The following is a 20,605-nucleotide window of genomic DNA, read 5'->3' as shown; positions in this document are numbered from 1 at the left end:
TCCCAAGGCCCTCTCTGCTGCAGGCTGAACCAGACACAGCCCCAGCCCTGCTGCAATGCCCTATAGCAGGAATGTTGTGGAGACTGAGGTGGAAGCTTTGCTGCTGTGCCAGGACATCACTCTATTGCACGACTGAGGAGACAATAAACTGCTCCTGCTAAATGCAAATCATTAATAGGGTATTAATTAATGCTTTGTATTTGCCATGGCCTACAGAGGATCACTAAGGTGAAAGATTATATTTTGGGTTTTGGTCTGGCTTTTTGTTCTGGTCTGTGGGGTTGGTTGGTAAGTAGGTTGGTTGGTTTTTTGTGTTGCTTTGGGGTGCATTTTTTTGGTTTGGTTTGTTTTTTTTCCCCCTGTGGGATGACTCAGACTAATTTTCTGAGAACAGCTATTGAAGTGCAAGTAATTTTTTTAACTTTACAGATGAAGCTGTTTACAGGTATTTTCACTAGGAAAACTTCTGGAAACAAGGAAGGGAGTTTTGATGTGAGCTGCATGTGGGGTCTGTGTCTCTTCCTTCACACCATTTTTACTTTCTTTGCCTTCTTTCTCTACCTTTTTCTTCCCTCCTATCAGACCCGAGTAGTAATGGCATCACAAATGCAGCCACTTAGAGTTAAATGGGAAGGTGTTTGGTCCAGGTGTTCAGTGTGAGTCCATGACAAAGTTAGTCATGTTTGGTCAGGTTTTCCCTGTCAGTACAAAGAATAATTTTCATTCTATTCTATTCTATTCTATTCTATTCTATTCTATTCTATTCTATTCTATTCTATTCTATTCTATTCTATTCTATTCCATTCCATTCTATTCTATTCTATTCTATTCTTCCAACACAGAGCAGTCACCAAAAAGAGGGGTATTTTTCTGAAGAACCTAATAGATTAAATACACTATTTAAGATAGACTAAATTTCTCACCATCAAAATCTATTTTGCTTGGTAATTAATTAACTGTCCCTAATTCAAATTTGTTTTGCCTTGGATGGTAAAAAGTGATTTCCTTGAGCTATTTCCTCTTATTTTCCTCTCTTGTCCTGTTAAGGAGGGGGAATCAGAGAGTGGCTGGATGAGCACTTGGCAGGCAAGTTAACAAGGTTAACCCTCCACAGAGCACTTCAGGAGCTCTGCATTTCTTTTTAAATATAAGAATATTGACCAATTGAATATCACACTGTATCAAGTGTAGTCATACAATTTGTCACCCACTTGTAAAAAAAGAGAAAATCATTTATATCATGCTGTGCCTTGGGGTTAGTTTTTTTTTAGTTATATATATATATATATATATATATATATATATATATATATATATATATATATATATATAAAATTCTTTTTGCTCCGGGTACCAGGTGAGCCCAAGACTGTGCCCAGATATGCTGCTCATGCTGAGATGTCTCACAGCTCAAGGCTGCTGAGGAAGCAGATGATGGGTGATATTAGCAAGCACCAGGGCCCAAAGTCCCTCTCTGCTGCCTCCCGCTCTGCAGTTTCTGAGTTTGGAAAGGACAGTTTTGGCACAGTCAGGTGGTGGGCAGTCAAGTGTGATTCCCATGGGAGTTTGGTGCCTGTAGCCTCTTCTTTAAGAAAACATTCTCCAATATAAAAATTGTATATTTTACTCTGAAGGTAGCTTTTGTGCTGAAACCACCAGCTCTGGTTCTGAGCGTGTCCAGAGGAGGGCAACAAGGCTGGTGAGGGGCTTGGAACAGAAGCCCTCTAAGGAACAACTGAGGGAGCTGGGGGTGCTCAGCCTGGAGAAAAGGAGACTCAGAGGTGACCTTATCACTCTCTAGAACTTCCTGAAAGGTGGTTGCAGTCAGGTGAGGGTTGGTCTCCTTCTCCAGGCAGCAACTGACAGAACCCAAGTGCACAGGCTCAAGCTGCATCAGGGGAAATATAGGTTGGATATTAGGAAAAGAAAGGGTGATAAAGTTCTGGATTAGTCTGCCTAGGGAGGTGGTGCAGTCACCATCCCTGGATGTGTTTAAAGCAAGACTGGATGTGGCACTGGGTGCTGTGGTTTAGTTAAGGTGTTAAGGCATGGGTTGGAATCAATGATCTTTAAGGTCTCTTCCAACCTAGGGATTCTGTGATTCTGTGATTCTGTGAAAAGAATTTCCTCTTTGGAATCCACTGTCACCTACCCGTGAAACCTACAGGTCATGCAGCCTTCATGAAAATAATCACAGGAGTGCCCTGAATGTATTTCAAGCTGGCACTTCCCTTCACTACTTGAGTGCTCATAGAATAAAATCTGCGCTTGTTTTACTTATGTCAGCTGGACTGCTTCAGAAGCTGCCTCTGAAATTGCTTGTTACAGATGATTTTCATATTGTGCTTTTAAAAAAACTCCAAGAAAACCTAAACAAAATACTTATTCTCTTTAAGATTTTCTGAGTCTCACTGTAGTCAGCTGTAGAGATATATTTTCAGGTTGTCTTTTGTCCAGTATTTAAGCCTTAGAGTGACTATTTTTAATTTAACATTATTAATAATTTGATACATCCCGTAGTTCTCAACAAAAAGCCGTAATGTAAGACAGCACATGAGTACAAAATCAAACAGCATCTCATCTTAGCAAATGGGTGGTTACATTTACTCAAGTAGTTTCTGATTCCAAGGTCTTAATGTACTGACAGGAGAGATAAAATAATGTCCCAAGGGTATAAATAAATATAAATTCTTTCTTGCTAGGTATGCAAATGGTAAAACTCAGCCATGAGTTCTGTCTGTCTACAGTTCTTTTGATTTCCAAATTGTTTCCTTCCCCATTCAGTCCATCTTACAGCTGGGTGCAGACAGTGTCATACACGTCCTGAGGTTAAGACAACAGGAAGGAGGTACTCCTCATTTATGCAAAAAATTATGTTATTTCTTTTCAAGTGGTCTGAAGGGGTCTGCCTGCAACTGTTGGCAGAAAACAAGTAATTATGCTCAGGACAGGTATTGTTTAAACTTCTCTTTAGGCCATGGTAAATTCTCATACCTCGATAGATGGAAACGATAGATTTTAGATTCCAAAAGGGGCCAAAAGGTGAGAAATGCCCTGCAAAAATTTCAGTGAATTCAAGGTTTTGCTGAAGGTGATAAATAGTCTGTTCAAGAGCACCCATCTGTGTTTCTTTGTTTAGTAAGGGAAGGATCCATGTCTTGTCAGGTGATCCAGAAAGCTGAAGTAACATCAATTTTTATTCTGCATTATTACAGCAAAATCAGTGTGGATGTGACTGTAGAAGGATAATGAAAATTGTTGCTCTTTTTTACATGGCTGCTGTCCAGTCACCTCAGCTGCTCCTGCAGGCAGAGTCAGTGTCACTAAAAGTGTATTTACAATCACATCTTGTGGCAGCCTCTGGAGAAATTTATGCTGGATAAAATTGGAAGAGAACTAGAGAAATAGAAGCAATAAACAAATGCACAGTCTGACTCATTGTTTGATGATTTCTTCCCCAGAAACCAATACTCTTGAATGCCTTTGGGAGGCAAAGTGATGCCTTTTGGCAGTAATCTCAGGGGTTTAATGGCACTGAAGGGTGTTAATTGTGTTGTGTGCCTTTAGCAAACTGAGATGCCAACATATTAAATAACAAAAAAAAAGAGTTTCTTCTGAACAAAGTTGCCGATTCCCAGATGGACACAGCAAGAAGATAGCCCAATGTAAATGATTTCAAAAATACCATTATTTTCTGATTTTTTTACTAGTATGAAGAAAATTAAACTCTAAGTAAAATTGTATAAGTAAATTAGAGTACTAACTAGTTGAAAAACTAAGCCATATTAATCACAAAAAGAATTCAGGAAGTCTGGCTATGAAACATGAAACAGAAATTAAAAAGGTACTTTACTGCCAGTAGAAAATTATAGGCTTTGAAGGATTTGGCATCTGAAAGTCAATATGCACTCAGGTATTGATGCATGAGACTCACAGACGTGGGCAAATGGCTTTTCAATCCTCAGAGAGCAGAATAAGATACATCTCTTTGTGTGAATATAAACCTGCCAATAGAAAAATCTAGAAATCCAGACTACAGACAGGACAAAGATGGATGGTAAAAACAGAAAGGGAGGAAAAGCTCATGACATCTGACAGAAGAGTGGTACCTTAATCAAGAAGCAAACAAATCAGTCATTGAAGGACTGCCTTTGGCATCCAGGGGTGACAGTAAATTTTGAAGAGATAAAAGGAGCTCTGACAGTGCTAGCAGAGACCAATCAAGGCTTTAGAAAGTTGAGTCAAAAAATCCAGGGCTCTTTAAAAAACTTATAGTTGTAGCATTTAGGGGCATGGTTTAACAGCAGGATTTGGAGTGCTGGGTTAACACTTGGACTGAATGATCCTAATGGTCTCTTCCAACCTAAATGATTTTGTGATTCCATTATTCTATAAAGAAAACATAATTACAGGCTTGATTTGAAAGGATGGATTGCATGTGGTGATTCTACCAAAACACCACCTGGGATGGACGCTCCATTCCTGCACTTACACTATGCCCTTGTCAGAGGATGGCAGGATTACAGGGGCAGGCAAGGAAGCAGAAGTGTCTGAGGCCCAGTCCTTTCTGCTTTACCTGTTTCTGGGTCAAAGTACCCCCAGAGACTGTCCATGAGCCATGGTTATCAGAGCTGAACTGCTGTTGCTAATGCAGCAGCCCTAAGCCAGAAATTTTTCAGCTTCTGAGGGCCTCACATTCAGCTTTTACAGCTTTGCTGCATGCAGAATACTTGCACATTGATAAAAAAATTAAGCACTGATGCACTCTAAAATCCACTGATATCAGCCACACAGGTATGTGAGTACCTGTCTGTATGGACTGGAATACCTGAGAGCTGGAAACTGTCTGGAAAATATCACCCCACATGGCTCTCTACCCTAACAGGGGAAGGCAGAAGGGCAGATTTCATTTTTCGTTTTCTCTACTTTCTTGAGAGCACTGTGCATGTCTATTACAGTGTGCCTGAGCTTTTGTAATTATGGCAATAGTCTGAAAATTGAAAATAGAAAAGTACTGCTCTCCCCTTACCATGCACTAATACCTGTTATTAGCAAGGACCATAATCTTCTGAGTCCCTCAGGCAGAGATTTAAAAAACCTTGCAGTTTGCTAAAGAGCTTATCAGAGGTAATTAAAGCCTGGCTGAGCATGCTTGCTTTTGAGAGACCCAGAAGGGCTTGCTCCATTTTTATGAAACAGAGTTGCTGCCTCAGCACAAATCCCCTCCTGATCAATGGCTTCTGAGACAAATCTATTAAACAGCCCTTCTCGGAATGGTGGACACAGCATCTCTTGAAATGTCGGACCACTGCAATTTCCTATTAATTTTATAAAAGATACTTTGTGAATATGCAGGGAGGAGATGAAACACAGGAGGTATAGCTGTTCATAATTAAAAGGAAAACTGACCAAGGGGAACTGTCAGGCAGAAACTGATCAGCATCCTTGGCTTTTTAAAGATTGCTTTGCAGTATTTCAATTGCAGAGATAATTTTGCAGCGTGGGAAAAGGAGGATATTAATGAGTCTTATAACCCATTCATGTTTGCAGTAGTTGTTTTCCTTTTTAACGACTGTGGGTGTCACCCTTCCCTGAAAACCAAGCAGATTGCAGCTTACCTCTGAGATTTCAGTGCCTGCTGCTGTCTATCATGCCTTCTCAATGTCTTGTCTAACTCAAGACAGATTAAGCTGCCAATACCACCTGGAAAACTTGGCAGCTTCATCCCTGGGTTTACTCATACTGGAATCTCCTTGTGCAATGGTGCTCTGCATCCAGCACCATCAAGTCTCATCTCTTTTGGTGCTGCCACACTCGTGTAGTCCCTGCAGTATTTCTCATAATGTCACAATTTATCTCCAGACAGGGAGTTAGTGCCAGAAATCATTGCAGCACTGGAGTTATCTCAGGCTGCTTTACCACACTGATGCTTTGCAAGTATTTTTAGCATGGAGTAAAAGGAAGACAGACAACGCTTTCCCCCACTGTTAGCCTGAAATGTGTCATCCAGGGAGAACAGAGGAGAGCTTGGGTACTGATGGTTAGTGCTGAACACAACAACAGTCACATCCAAAATTTCCAGGTGTTTCATTTGTGTGCCAGTAGGATTATTTTTTTTAATATGACTGCACTAAGGTAACAAAGTCATAAACCATCTGTATTTAATTAATTCAGCAATAAATAAACATACAGGACTTGGAAGATCTAAGTGGTATAATTGCTCAGCTCCTGTGAAGGGTGAATAATTAATTTTGCTATAATTATTATCAAACCACAGTGAGCAGAGAGATTGTTTTTTCTCCTTTGAATTGCCTCCTTCCCTCCAACTCTGTATTTCAATGAAGGTCTTTTATTGTTTAATGTATCTGTCATCATCTGGTGTCAAGATAACATCAGGCAGATGCAAGCACTCATTTTATTATTGTATTATTTTCCTTTTGTTTGCCTCAGGAAAGATGTTTTAATTGCTAAGGATAAGGACAAATCCACAGATCTAGAAGCTGAAGGGGAATGAAAGCAATGTCAATATTTGCATGATTGAGAAGACAATCTGTCTCTTCATATAGTTCTATAACTCTTTATCATTAGTGACTGGAAAAATCTGACAACAGTAAATGAAGATGGTGCCAGGGGAGAGGGGGAGGATTCTGGAGCACTGCACAACCTCTGCTGAGGGGATTCAGAAGAGCTAACAGCAGGGAAGGTGTAAACCAAGCGCCAAACATTAATCTTATTGCTGCTAGCTCCACTTCTCATTTCTGAGGATAGGAGAGTTCTGGGTCACACTTCTGAATGCCATGGACACTCTGATGATGCCTGAACCCTGCAGCCCCTGCTTTGGAGGGCAAAGGCCAGACCCAAAACTGAGATAAAAAGAAAATAGATTTTAACAATGGATGGATGAGTCAGGACACACTATGTAAGTCCTGGTACATCAGTCAACCAAAGGTCCTGTCTAGATGGCTCTGCCATGGCTGAGGATTGCTCAGCACTTGGAGAGCACTACACCAGGCAGGAATGGGGAAAGTGAGGGGAAAAGCAGGCCCTTGACCTTGAAAAACTTCTTGCCAGAAGGTTGGGATGAAGACATGGCTCTGAAAGGGTGGCTTGAATTGAACACAGAATCACACAAAATTGCAGTTATTGGAAAGCACCTCTGGAGGTCATCGAGTCCAAAGTCCTGTGCAGACTACCACAGACTGGCTACCACAGACACAGGTTACCCAGAACACATCCAGTCACAGCTTGAATGCCTCCAAGGATGGGGGCTCCACAAACTCTCTGGCACTGCTCTAGTGTTTAACCAATTGCCTAATAAAACACGTTTCCCCTTCTGTTTAAATGGATTTTCTTGTACTTTGTTTTGTGCTTGTTGACTCTTACTCTTCACCACAGAATGTGAGAGCAACTTCTTTACTCCCTCTCATCAGGTATTTATACATACACATGGATAACATTCCCCCCTCAGTCTTTTCCCCAGATTCCTCTGGAATCAACCAATGAGAGACCAGACACTACCAGCAATGCTCAGAAATTCCTCAGAACAGTTCAGAAAGTTGCACTTTTGAAAGGATCTGAAACTGTATCTACATGCTTAGGTTTCCTTATTCTTTAAGTTATTTTTGTGAATAATGTGCATTATCTACATCCCAGAATAGTACTGTGCCTAATTTCAGTGACATAAAAGGGACTTTAAAAAATACTTTTGTATTTTTTTCTCTCCTCATCTTCCTTTCTTCACTGTGTGATGACAAAGTAAGAGACAAAGCACACACTAAGCACAGGTCATCAGGTCTGACAGATTTCAGTTTTGTTTAAAGATACGACTGTCAAAATGCTGTGAAACATAATTAAACCATGTAGGTTCATCCTCAGTATTTCCTTTGAAAACATGTAAATTTGACTTATTATCATCATTTGGCTTCTGGATACCAAATAAGAAAGGAAATGTATTTGGACAAATACAGAAAAAATAGTTAATATGGAAATCAGCTTGTCCCAAGTGGGAAAATGTCTCATTTGCATTCAGATTCTGTTTCTGCTGCCTCTTCCTTTGTTTCCAAAGTGACAAATGGTCTTTCCCTCCTCCCCAGCCCTTTCAGAATCTCATTAAAAGGTGCAGAAATGAGGCTTGAACAGCCCCATGACCTTCTTTCCTTTAGGGGTCACATGCAGAACACAATTCAATCTGGCCCACTGGCATATTTTATCAAGGATTTTTTTTTCATCAGGAGGGGGTAGAATAGTACAGAGTGACCCAAAACCCTGGTGGTACAATACACATAGCGACACACATGCCATTACTCACAGCAATATATTCCGATGGCACACAGATTGCCGTATAATGCGATTTTCCCTCAATGAAAGGGAGTTTGAACAATAAATGGCTCTATCACAGGCATGAGTTGCACATATTGCATTTTGAGAAATGAGGTTTCTCACTGATTTAACATTCTTATTTGCTGCACGGTCTTTTTAATAACGGGAGACTGGTTTGTTTATTTCCAGCTTACTTTAGTCCTGTTTTAATGTGAAAAGCACAGGGAAGAGCAGCATGGTATTTAAGTGATCAGTACTTCTGAGAAATACTTGTAGCTTATAGCAGTCACGGAATTTACAGCTGAGATGCAGTGAATTTCACGGCTAGCAAGAAATGGATGAGAGCCAGCATTACTATTAAACATAAGGATCCCTTCAATATCTGTCACTGGAGCAGAAACCTAAACAAAAATGGAGCTGTTCCAAAAATTGTTTTCACAAGCCTAACAAATGTTCATCCCACTTTTCATTTGGGAAACATCTTGGAATTTTTTGGTGGCAGACATGCATCAATATTAAGGCTTGAAATAGCATTTTGTGCACTTATGCCTTAAATATTTCAGCAATTCCATTATGGGCTCCTTCAGAGAAATAAACCAACAGCTGGTCCCTTTTACGTAAATGAAAAACTAACATGAAAAAAATGTCATAGCCAGTTATTGCTGCTCAGAGTGAAAAAAAAAACCAAACTCCACTAGATAACATGATATTGACTTGACTTAATATCATATTAAGACCTTCCTTCTAGAACCTTTTGTTTTTTCTTCTCCTACAGGAAGACCTGTGTCCTTTGCATGTGTGGTTGGTGAACAGAAATAATGAACATTAGCTAGTACCTGCACTACTCTGACAGTGTACACCAGCTATGAAATCTTATGTTTTTGGAGAAAGCTACTTAAAATTATAACAGTATTCTCCAAGTCTTAGAATAATTTGTCATCCATTTAGAGACCTGCAATAAATGGTGAAAAGCCATTAGTAATGCTTCTAATAATCACTAATAATCAGCAATTTGCTGATATACACAGCCCAAGTTCAACTTGGCATGTAATATCCATTTGTCTGTCTCACTCACCCCTGAGACTTCACTGCACTTGCCCAAACGTATCTTGTTCATATTTCTTCTGGAAATGAAGCTCATGGATGGGGGAAAATGGGCATTTCATCAGTTCCAGCTAGGAAGTTGTTTGCATGCCCCATGTACAACACATTTTGTGCCACAACCAGTTATTTTTCACACTAGCTACATCCTGAAGTCAGAGATGAGTCTGTGTTTGGCACAGGACATCTGCAGCAGAGCTCTTCCAGGGTAAGAGACAGCCCCCGAGGCAAACTGAGATGAAAGTGTCTTAAGAGTGAATGAGAGTGTGTGTGTGGTGTGTGTGTGTGTGTGTGTGTGTGTGTGTGTGTGTGTGTGTGTACATGAATAGGAGTGTGGGCATTGGGAGGTTTGGCATGGCTGCACCACTGACGACACAGAACTGTGGAGTCCAGGTTATTCCAGGTTATTCCAGGCCACCTACAAGCACATCAGCTTCCATCAATTATCTTGGATTGCAGAAGTTAGGCCATGGATACTAGTGAGGAGCACGCCCAAAAACACCCCTGTACCAGCTCTTTAGGGGCTGCTGTGAGCAAGTGTTTTAAGGTCACTTAAAGAATCACCAGCAAAAGTATTTGCTAAAGAAGATTTATTACAGAAGTAAAAGCATGACAAAGCGTGTTGGCAAGGTTCACTCTACTTACTAAATGGTTAAAGCAGAGAGAAAAAGCAAACAAAAATCTTAAACCAATTTAAAACTACTTATGTGAAGGCTGGCAAGAGGCAGGGGTGAGAGGGGAGGTGGTAATGCCTAAAGTTTTAGCTTTCATATTTTCCTTGATTCTCAGGCTGGAAAAGAATTGTTTTGTCTAACTACACCTGAGAATCAAGGAGACTGTTGCAGCTTCAGGGACAAAAGGGCAAATTGAAGAGAGCAAACCAGGAGGATGGGACTTCATAACCTGAAGCTGTAATTGGACAATGAACCCCAATATGTAAATGGAGCAAAACTTATAAAAGTGTGAAAACTTGTGACTGGTCATTCATCTTGGATGAAGCCTCAGCCAGGCTCTTGTACTGCCCACGGTGTATCATTGAAGGCCTTTTAATAAACATCTACTTTATTCTTTAACTCTGTCTAGTCTCTCTTCCAGGTGGCTTCTTTAGGCATCAGTGGGAGGACAGGAGAGGGTGTGTTGAAAGGAGTGGGAAGAGAAGGGGATAGGAAGAAGTAAGGATGAAAAGAAATGTGCAATCCCCTTGTGTTGGGTCACAAGGTTCAGAGTTTATCCCCATGTTAAACTGGGCCCAGACTGGGCCTACAGTTTATGCCAAACACCTAGCAGTACTTAACCTTAACATCACTTAAACCTAATAGCACTTAAACTTAAAATACCTAAACTTAAAATACTTAAACTTAATAGAACTTAACATCACTTAAACTTAATTTCACTTAAACTTAACAGAAATTAAACTTAACAGAACTTAACCTTAGCAGAACTTAAGTTTAACAGACCCTAGCCTTAACAAAACCTAACCTTAACAGAACTTAAACTTAACAGAACTTCAACAGAATTTACATGTAACATCACTTAAATTTAACAGAACCTAACCTTAACAGAACTCAACCGACTTTAAATTCTACATAACTTAAACCTAATAAAATTTAAACTTCACAGAACCTAACATCACTTAAACTTAATAACACTTAAACTTAACAGAAATTAAACTTAACAGCACTTAAACCTAACAGGACATAAACTTAACAACACTTAACCTTAACAATATTTAACATTTAATGGCACTTAATAGATAATTTAACTTAAACTACTTAGCAATGGATAGGATTTACTATAGAAATAGAACAGAATATAAAATTTACTATAACTTACTTACAGGCCTAACTCTAAAATACTAAGCTAGAACAACCTTTCTTTTGTATTTGCTCCAGCATTTTCACACTTGCATGCACACAGACATAAGGGGTTTGTTCAAGGTATACCTGTGAAAAAATCCCTTTGAATTCAGTGCAGTAGTCACTTTGCACGCCTTTGCATCTTTTCAGTGGGCTCAAGGTTGAACCTTGAGGAGTGGGGTGTGAGCTCAGAAATCATCATTGTTGTTTGGAACTTGTCCTCCAAATTTGGCAAGCTTGAGTGTTCTCTGGCTCTGAGAGGCCCCAGTCAGAGGGAGGTGCTGATCAAAGCCCCTGTGGTGCAGCCCCTGAGGAGAGCTCAAAGAGTCTCACTTTGGACCACTGTTTATAATGTCACAAGAGAGGGGGCTTTAGTCATAGTAGTTTTCCATCCTGACCTCAATTCAGGCCAGTGGCTTTCTTTGAAAACTCAATAATAAAAATGTTGTCCCACATGTTTGGTTTTGTTTGTTTTTTTTCCAGGCAAGAAAAATAAGTTTCCAAGGCTGTTGGTTAAAAAGCTGGAGCTCATTAGACAGCAGCAGTTCCTGGGAGCTGACAGATTGGCAGTCTGGTCACCTCTTGCCTCTGTGCCTATAAACAACAATGTAACCTGCTCCAATTTTAAGTTGATGGAAATTCTTGATCAGCTTACCTAAATAACATGTTTTTTAAAGATTGTTTTGAACATGATAAAACAATATTATAGGTGAGGAGGTCTATGCCATAGCAGTACATGTCTAGCTAGTATACACACTCTAATATATAGAACTATATTCAACAATAAGAATAATATAACATAAATCACAAAAATTACAATAAAGTGCAACATTATGTCTAGAATTCCTGTTGCAGTCGATGACCACCCAAAACCAAATGTCCCACTAGTGATATTCTCCAATTTTCATTGCTCTTTCCAAGATAATTTCTGTGCTATGCATCTTTTCTGTACTGTGGTGAATGGTGATTAGGGTCCTGTGTCCATTGCTCCGGATGCATTCCAGCAGTCGACACAGGTCATCTTGCTGCAGAGATTTTTTCACTAGTGCATGGTTCATCCCAAAGGGGTTGGGCAGTAAATCTCAACAGTATGTGCAGGTAGATTGCAGTAATTCCTGTGTTGTGACAGGAGCTGGATAATTAAAGTCACATCTCCTGATATTGGGTGCTTATTTCTATAAGACTAATGAGCATTTGTCAGATCACAGTCCACCTATATAGAGTCCACCTATATAGTTACAAAGGCATATTTGACATTTCTGCAGTGGAAAAGAAGTTCATATGGAAAAAATGTTTAATCAGAGAAATTTTTGATGTACACACAAAGCCATGTGTTCGACTGGATGAGTGAATATTTGCCTGCAAGGAGGTTAATAAATTGCAGGCAGTACCTAAAAGTACAAAACTGCATGGGTTCTCCTCATAGAACAGTTTCTTGCCAATATGGTGCAGAGACTCCCTCCCTTATACTCAGTTTACACAGAATGTTTCCAAGTAGGCAGTTTTTGCACTTATTGCAAGTCAAGATGTTTGCATTTGGGTAGATGTGGAGTTATTTCAGCAAAACTAGTTACCACCAGTTTATCTGACAGAGGAAGAAGGCCACTGGGTCCAATATTAAAAGAAGTGGCCAGCTACTAAAATTTAGAAAATATCTGTATGAACGTCTGCCTTCAGACTGCACTAATTCTGCTCCTTCTCATCCTGGCACCCTCCAAGGACCCCTCTGGGATCTGTGGAGCCAAATGGAGGGTTTGCAGGGGCTGCTCTGGAGAGTCTATGAGTGGCTCTGGGACCTGGAGATGGAGAAGCAGGAGTGGGAAACTGTGGCAGCGGCTGGAGGGGCTCCAGAGGGAGCAGCAGGGGCAGGAATGCCAGGGTAACAGTATTTGGGTGAGTTTCATGGAGTTGGAGCTGTTGGAATTTCAGATGGAGCTGGAGCAGAGCAGGTGCAAGTCTATAGTTTTGGCAGATCAGAAGTGGTGGCTGAAGGTAGAGGAGCAGCGGTGGTGGGAGTATGGTGAGGCCGAAGGCTGGGAGTGGGTGCTGAGGGAGCAGCTGAAAATCATGATGGCCTGCCTGAGCATGATGAAAGAGCATCTGCGGGTTCATGTGGACCACGTGGCCAAGCTCTGGGACTTAGAAATATTCCAGAAAACCCTCCTGGAAGAGCAGAAAGAGTAGCGCTTCCACAAGCCCGGAGTTCAAGAGGAATATCCCTGTGTTCTGCTGCCAGTGGTTCCAAAGGAGTCAGGCTGGCAGCAGGGTCTGTAGCACCTGCACTTCACCCTCCAGGAGTCTGGGGCACTAGGGCTGAAGTGGCCCAAAAATGTCCCACGTGGGTTGGGAGTGCAGCCCAGAGCTCCACTACAACTTCACCTTCAACGTGTTCCCATCCAGAGCTTACCAAAGTATTCCAGAAGATTCATCTGCTCATCCAGGCAACCCTGGACAGACATGCACCTTCACCTAAGGCCAGATGTGAAGTTTTTTCCTCCACTTTCCTGGAAATCTACAACAAACCTCAGTGGGATATGATGCTGGGAAAGAGGAATTGTGGAATACAGCTGGAAATCTAACAGCCTGGCCTGGGCAGCAACAAGCTCCATGTGCACTACATCATCTGGATGTCCATGATGCAGGAGGAGAAGGTGGTGGCTCTCCTGCAATGCACATGAGCCAGGCTTAACAACCACTCCATGTGCCAGCTGTGTGTCCTTGGGGAGCACTGATATCCCCCAGAACTGCTCCCTGACTCTGGTGCACCTGACAGGGTCAGAGAGCCTTGACAAAATAGCATCTGGTGAGAACTGGCTGCAGGAAACTCAGCCCATAAACTCTAGCCTCAGTGCCCTGAGGCCCATCATTGTTGCCTTCTGCAAAAAAAAAGGCACATTCTGCAAACTGATGGGGCTTCTACACTACACCCTATGGCTCAAACTTTGATATGGACTTGGTGATCCCTGGAAATGGAAAAAGAAGAGAGAGGGGGAGAGGGACAGAAGAATAGAGGGACAAATACAATCTATAAGCTGTCTCTAAGCATTGGGGGTAATCTATAATTCTATACAATGTGCAAACCTATTACCAAAATGAAAAGCAGAATGATCAACATCAAAAAGACAAGCAAAAGGTGCAACACTTTGTTAAAAATCCTCGCCACTGTTGGCGATGACTGAAATAAAACATCCCACCAGTGGTCTTCCCCCTCTATCTTCACTTGTTCCATCACTCAGTGGCTGCCTTTCACATTGTGGTGAACAGAACCAGACTTCTGTCCTTTGTCTTGTGCTTGCTTCAACAGCTATCTCAGGTTGTAACGTGGCAGCTTCTTTACCAACATGAGATTCACGTCAAGAGGAGCAGGCTGTTAGACAGGGAACAGGACATGGTCAGGTTTCAGCAAATGGTGAGAGGTAACTGGAGCTCAATAATTACAGCTGTGACCCTTAATTTCAACTAATTTATGAACACAAATGTTAGATTGATTACTTGTATCTACAATAAGGTTGTCTACAAGTACAAAATAACAAGGGGTTCTCATTCAGGATGAATTCTCATCCATTCCATCAGGCCACACTCTATGTTCCAGGGGATAGAATACACCTCCACTATGATTTAATCCTGGCACAATGATTGGCCATATGGTAGATACCAAAGGATTGTCTATTACTAAAACAAAACCCAGGACTTTAATATTAGTGAGGTCTAAAGTGAAATTGACTAGTTACCACCAACAGTGGAATTTCCTTCTAAATTTAGCTGGGTTATTCCAGGTTACCTTTTGAATTTCGGAGGAAAAATTGTTTTGAACTCCTTTATAATTGCTGCCACAATAAATTGCACCCACAGCTTATAAACAACAACAGTGTAGAAGGTACTATGGGTACCAAACTGCTTAGCATAAATAAAACAACTGAGGGTCTCCCCTCTGTGGGTTGAGCTTGCTCATGCCTGTTCATGTGTGAGGCAAATTTGGTTCATGCTGATAATAATGACACCTGCAAGGAGGATAAGCTGTCCTTCAATGCTTAGCCTGATCTTCAGTAGGGATTTGCCGACATCAGTCCTAGAATACTAGCCTCAGCCAAGTTTGTTTAATAGGTTGGACAAAGGGCACAAGTCCCTTTCCCCACTCAGAATATGTTTTGTCTCTTTAAAACCAGTTGAAATGAATAGTAAAGATCTCTTTGGTCCATCAGGACCAGTTTGGCCTTGACATATCCCTCAGGTGGAATCTTGTCTTCTACTTCACAGAGTGCCTCCCGCACTGCTGCTCCTGCTTCCCTCACCTTTTCTGGGGCTCAGGGTGATTTCCTGCAATTAGAGTTGTCCTCCACAAGCAGGATGATCTTTGAATTTGAGTTATCAGTTCTGCAAAACAGCACAGCAGTGATTAAAGGCACAGTATTGGCATTAAATTTTCTGTAATAAACATGCAAGACACAACTGTCAGTTCGGCTTTTTCACCAGCCAAACAGGAGAGTTAGAAGGGGAGTGTGACTGAGTGGTCACTCCTTTCTCCAAATCTATTACAACCCTTTAAGTGTGCAAGCACCTGCTGGTTTTGTGCCTGTTAGATTGGCAATAATGGGTACCTCAGCTATTAGTGGCACCAAATCAGCCAGAACTTCAGAAATCCCAACTTGCTTCACAGCAAACATCCAGGACTGAGATACACCAGCAATCCTTGTATCAGAGTGCAGGCGCTGTGCAGAGCAAGCACACTGCAGTCTGAATTTCCAAAGTACCACTTTTGCCATCCAGCAAACACCAGGTTCCATAGTTCAGAACACTGAAACACAAATTTATATTGTGATCTTTTATTTCAAAGAAAGTAGTCAGCATATTTCTCACACAGGAGCAGTAAATTAAGCTTAGCAGTTTGGCAGATAACACTTGCTGTTTACTTTCGTGTTTTTAACTCTTTGCTGTCTGGGACAGAGACTCAGCTTCTTGACATCTCACTGTGTTAATATTGAATGTAGAGCTCCTCTTTCTATTAGAAATTTTGTTACTTGTTAAGGAGAACCAATTGTAATCTGCATGTCTGTGCCATTATTATGTATTCTTTGATAGATTTCCACTTGCTGGATTTCAATATCACTTGGTTTGTGGACATAATGTCCTGACAAAACAATCATCTGAATTGGAATCTGTACAATGCCAGGTGAATTGGGAACTTGCTTAAGCATCACCTCTACCTTTTCTTCAAGTTTTTGGGGTTTTTATTCCTTTGTTCCTTCAATGGTTTCTGCAGCTGCTCAAATTTCAATAACAGTAATAATTCAGCTGCTTTCCTCCCCTCTATTTCCTCTCTCAGATCTTGTTTCTTTCTACTATGGTTATCCAAATTCCCCAATAATTATCTTTTCTTACACTCTGAGAAAGCAAGAAGAGTCCTAAAATGATCACTCTCAGTCATAAATTTGTCAGCTTGTGTTCTCAACCTATCTCCTGTCTCTGTCTCAGAAACCAGTAATGTCTTTAATACTTCATTTACTGTCAGTTTTATTTTTGGTGAGCCACCTTATATGTTTCGATCTGCTGTTCTCCTGTTCACTAATTAACAACAACAAGAAGTAATTTCCCAGCTCCTGATTAACAACACCAGCCTGTGGGGTCATAGGAATGATCATTCTCTTGGGACACTGTGGAGTTCTAATTCCTGTGTCATCCTGTTTATCCCACCTATGGCAAGGGAGTGTGACTTTCCTTTTCCCCAGGCACTGTACTTCCTTCTCAAGAACAGCAGCAGATAATTCATTCAGAATTCCTGAGAAACTCCCTTCTGCAAACCTTCCACACACGGCACATTCCATCGGACACTAGGACCCTGCTGCTCCTCTTTGGGAGATCCGGCTCCCTGCTGCAATTCCAATCTCCTGATTGCTGCTGCTGTAGCCAGCTGGCTCCTGAACTGTCTCCCACCCACATAAAGGGTTTTCTCTCCCTGATTCCCTTTTCCACTTTTCTGTGTGGTTAATGCTCACCTCAGATGATCTTGTAGCTGTATCACAAAGTGGTTTTTCACATCTATCAAACCTCCGATCATGGGAAACATCATATTTGGGTTGGCAACCAGTGACACAGCTGAGGGTTGTCCCAGAACCGACCATCTGTCATTCATCAATTGCAAACCTGCTGCCTCCTGTGCACTCCATCACATGATCTGTAGCTGGGGTCTCTATCCCAACCTGGATCATCCCTCTCTAAAGGATCCAAACCCTCTTAGATAAGGACCACAGTTCTCTCTGGTCACCCACCATTAAAAACACTCCTGTCCCTCTCAGCCCTCTGCCTCAGACAACCTGGTTCAATCAATTCCATCACTTTCCAAGCACTTTCAGATTCCTGTGAGAGTCTGCTATGCTTTTCCTGGAACTTTGCTATCTTGGCCACTATAAAGAGCACAATTTCAGTAAACAATTGTCTGGTCATGACCATCACTAAAGGTTTCTAAATCCTGACATTCCCCCTATGAGATTTTCTCTCTCTCACACACACTCTGAAGCTCTGCCTGAAGCCTGTGGATAATATGGCCATGTTCAGCAGTGAGGAATGCCTCTGCCTGCAGCCTGCTCTCCTTTCCAAAATCATGCTCAGCAGTGTGCAGCCCCTTCACTTGCATGTTGACATACCTGTTTTTTTGGGCAGTGGGTAAAGGTGCTTCCAAAAGTGCACCCAAAATGCTTCACCTTTCCCCTTCCATAACTGTTGTTCACTTAACACCACAATTATCTGTTTAAATTCAGCCTTGGGGTTATACCAATTTCCATTTGCCCTTTCTCTCAGCTTTAGCAAGACCAGAAGCAGTCAAACACTGACATTTCCTGGACAGTCTTGGCTTACAGTTGCTCAAACCTCTCCTGGCTGTTAACAGCCACTTCCCAGCACTCTGTACCCATAAATCACAGGGGAAGTGGTAATATCCCACAGGCATCCCTTCAACAACAGCATAGCATCTGTGATGGCCCACCCTTAAGGGGAAGGAAGCCCCTCAGATTTGTAAATGCCCGTTGGTTAAAAGGCATAGCAAAAGTCAGAGGGTCCACAAACAATTACGAAGTTCTATTAGAAAATTTCATACCTGGCATGGAAATTGGTATGGTAGTCCCTGACCTACTACATAAGCACACTGCAGTGGGTTTTCGATAAAGGGGTAGAGTGAAAGGGAAGAGAGAAATTAAAGAAGGGGGGGATGAATTAAAGTGAGCAAAAGAGAAAAAAAGGAAAAAGAAATAGGAAAAGAGACAGAGGAAAGGGAAAGGGAGAGAAAAAGAGAGAAAAAGAGACAGAAAATGACCTTACCAGCCCTGGTTCCAGCGCTGATCCAGACGATGGGGCGTTGATCCTGGTTTCAGAGTCGATGCAGCTGTCTTGGTCTGGTTGATGAGATGTCCAGGGTTCCGAGGATGCTGCCTGGGCCTTTATAGGCAGGTTTCCCCACCCCAAATATGGGTTTCCCGCTTTCCATGTAAATTAGGTCTCATGCGCAGTCCATTCTTTCAGACCTTTCTGGAAATGGGTTGGAGGGCTCTGGGGGTCTTTGGTGGCCTTAATCCCACACTATAATCCATGCCCTCTTCCTGCCACTCATTTCTGCACTTGCGCTGTGCTGTGTTGTGGTTGTTTGTCACAGAAAAATGCCCTATCTCTGCTTGGCCCCCCTTCTGCAGACAAAACTTCATCTTTCTCATGGCCGTGTTAATAACAACAATCCTTGGTTATTCCCAACAATTCTTGTCTGTTATTTCCAGCAGACCTTGGTTTCCTCCACAGCCATCTGCTTATCGGTGTTTGAGACACACATATTACCCCCTTATCGTCAGGGAATTGAGAACTCAAAAAGATCTTACTTTGGACACTTGTTTAGAGGGTCCCAAAAGAGAGTGGGCTTTAGCCATGGTACTTTTCTACCCTGCCTACAACTCAAGTTTCTTTGGAAGTTCAGTAACAGAAATATAATTCTGCTTAGGTTGTTATTCAGGAAAGAAAAATAAGTTTCCAAGGCTGTTTGTTAAAAAACAGGCCCCCCTTAGACACCTGTTAGCTCCTGGGAACAGAGAGTGTTTCTGATAAGCTCCAGAGAGGCTTAGTCTAGCTGCAGTTTGTCAAGGCCAAAGTTTAATGAGCACTTCTCAGAGTGCAGCCACAGGAGGGGGAGAGAGATGCATCACCACAGTCCCTTCCATAACTATAGCTTCTCTGCATCTCTATAGACAATCTATATAGGCGCACAAACACTATGGAAAAATGGGTCTAGAAAAACAGCACATTAACACAGCTTGGGATTTTCCTTCCTGTTACATCCACTCTGTCTGTGTGGCCAAGAACCTAGGTTATTGGATAAAAACCAGCTTTATGGTCATGATACTTAATTAAAACAATCTTTAAAAACATTCAATTTATGACTTAGGCATACAGCAACTTTATATGGTAAATGCTGACACAAAGATAACTTCGGGTTAAGAGCTTGCAAAATCTCCTGATTTCGGTTCACCAAAAAAAAAAATTAGCAGTAACGTGTTCCTGGACTTATTTCAGCATTAATTCTTTCCTTTCACATAACAGTGAGGTGGAAAATACATGGTCTTATAATGTCCTCATTTTTTTTAAAACTTCTCTGCTGAATGATAATAAATAATTTCCAGCCTTGTGATACAAAGGAACCTGAAACAAGGTCTCAAATCTCATAAGTCTGCAGAGCTATCTTCACATAGGAATAGGTGCAGCAGCACAAGTAAAGGTGTTCCTGGAACAGGTGTAATTGACAACGTCAACACAGACACCCAGATGTAGTAGCACACATTTTCAAAATAATTTACATCCTACTGATGCTTTGATGTAAATGTATGATGACAAAATAACCAGAGCCTGGAGACCATTCTTCAACACGCTGCAATTCACCCACTGCAGGTTGAAGCATTTCCCCTTCTACCAATAAGAATACTGTAGAAGATGCCTTTCCTGCCATCCATATTGTTTTGTTAATATAAGGAAAAACAACCCCACCACCCCACCATCCCCCCCCCACCAAAAAAACATCAAAACCCCCAAAAATAAGTGCAACAGTATTCCTGAACTTGTGCAGTACTGCAGTTTTCATTTCAGTTAATGAGTTTCACACAAAAAAATCAAAGCAATCTTGCTGGCTTGCATTCTTAATAAAAGGCCATCACATTTTATCAGCTGCTGGATTTGCGAAGGCAAATGTTTGTTGTTACCTAAAATTACTTTAAACATCAATAAGACAAAGTGAAGGGAGTGTGACTGCTGTGAGTTACTGTGGATCACAGGGAACACAAATGCTCATATACACCTGGTGT

General features: G+C 41.4%; 1 long non-coding RNA gene across 1 annotated transcript; it reads right to left on the bottom strand.

The window, feature by feature from the left end:
• Positions 1-12,179: 12,179 nt before the first annotated feature.
• On the bottom strand, positions 12,180-19,188 carry LOC139604581 (uncharacterized). Its single transcript, XR_011684011.1, has 3 exons — positions 18,588-19,188; positions 15,569-15,650; positions 12,180-14,643 (listed from the first exon to the last, which is right to left on the bottom strand). It is a non-coding gene; the product is annotated as an uncharacterized lncRNA (long non-coding RNA).
• Between the last annotated feature and the right edge of the window lie 1,417 nt (positions 19,189-20,605).

The sequence above is a fragment of the Agelaius tricolor genome, unplaced genomic scaffold (genome assembly GCF_023055355.1).
Source record: "Agelaius tricolor isolate 1412-34295 unplaced genomic scaffold, bAgeTri1.0.p SCAF_53, whole genome shotgun sequence".
NCBI classification, from domain to species: Eukaryota; Metazoa; Chordata; class Aves; order Passeriformes; family Icteridae; genus Agelaius; species Agelaius tricolor.
Note: the sequence above shows the minus strand (reverse complement) of the source record. Positions and strands in the feature narration are given on the sequence as shown.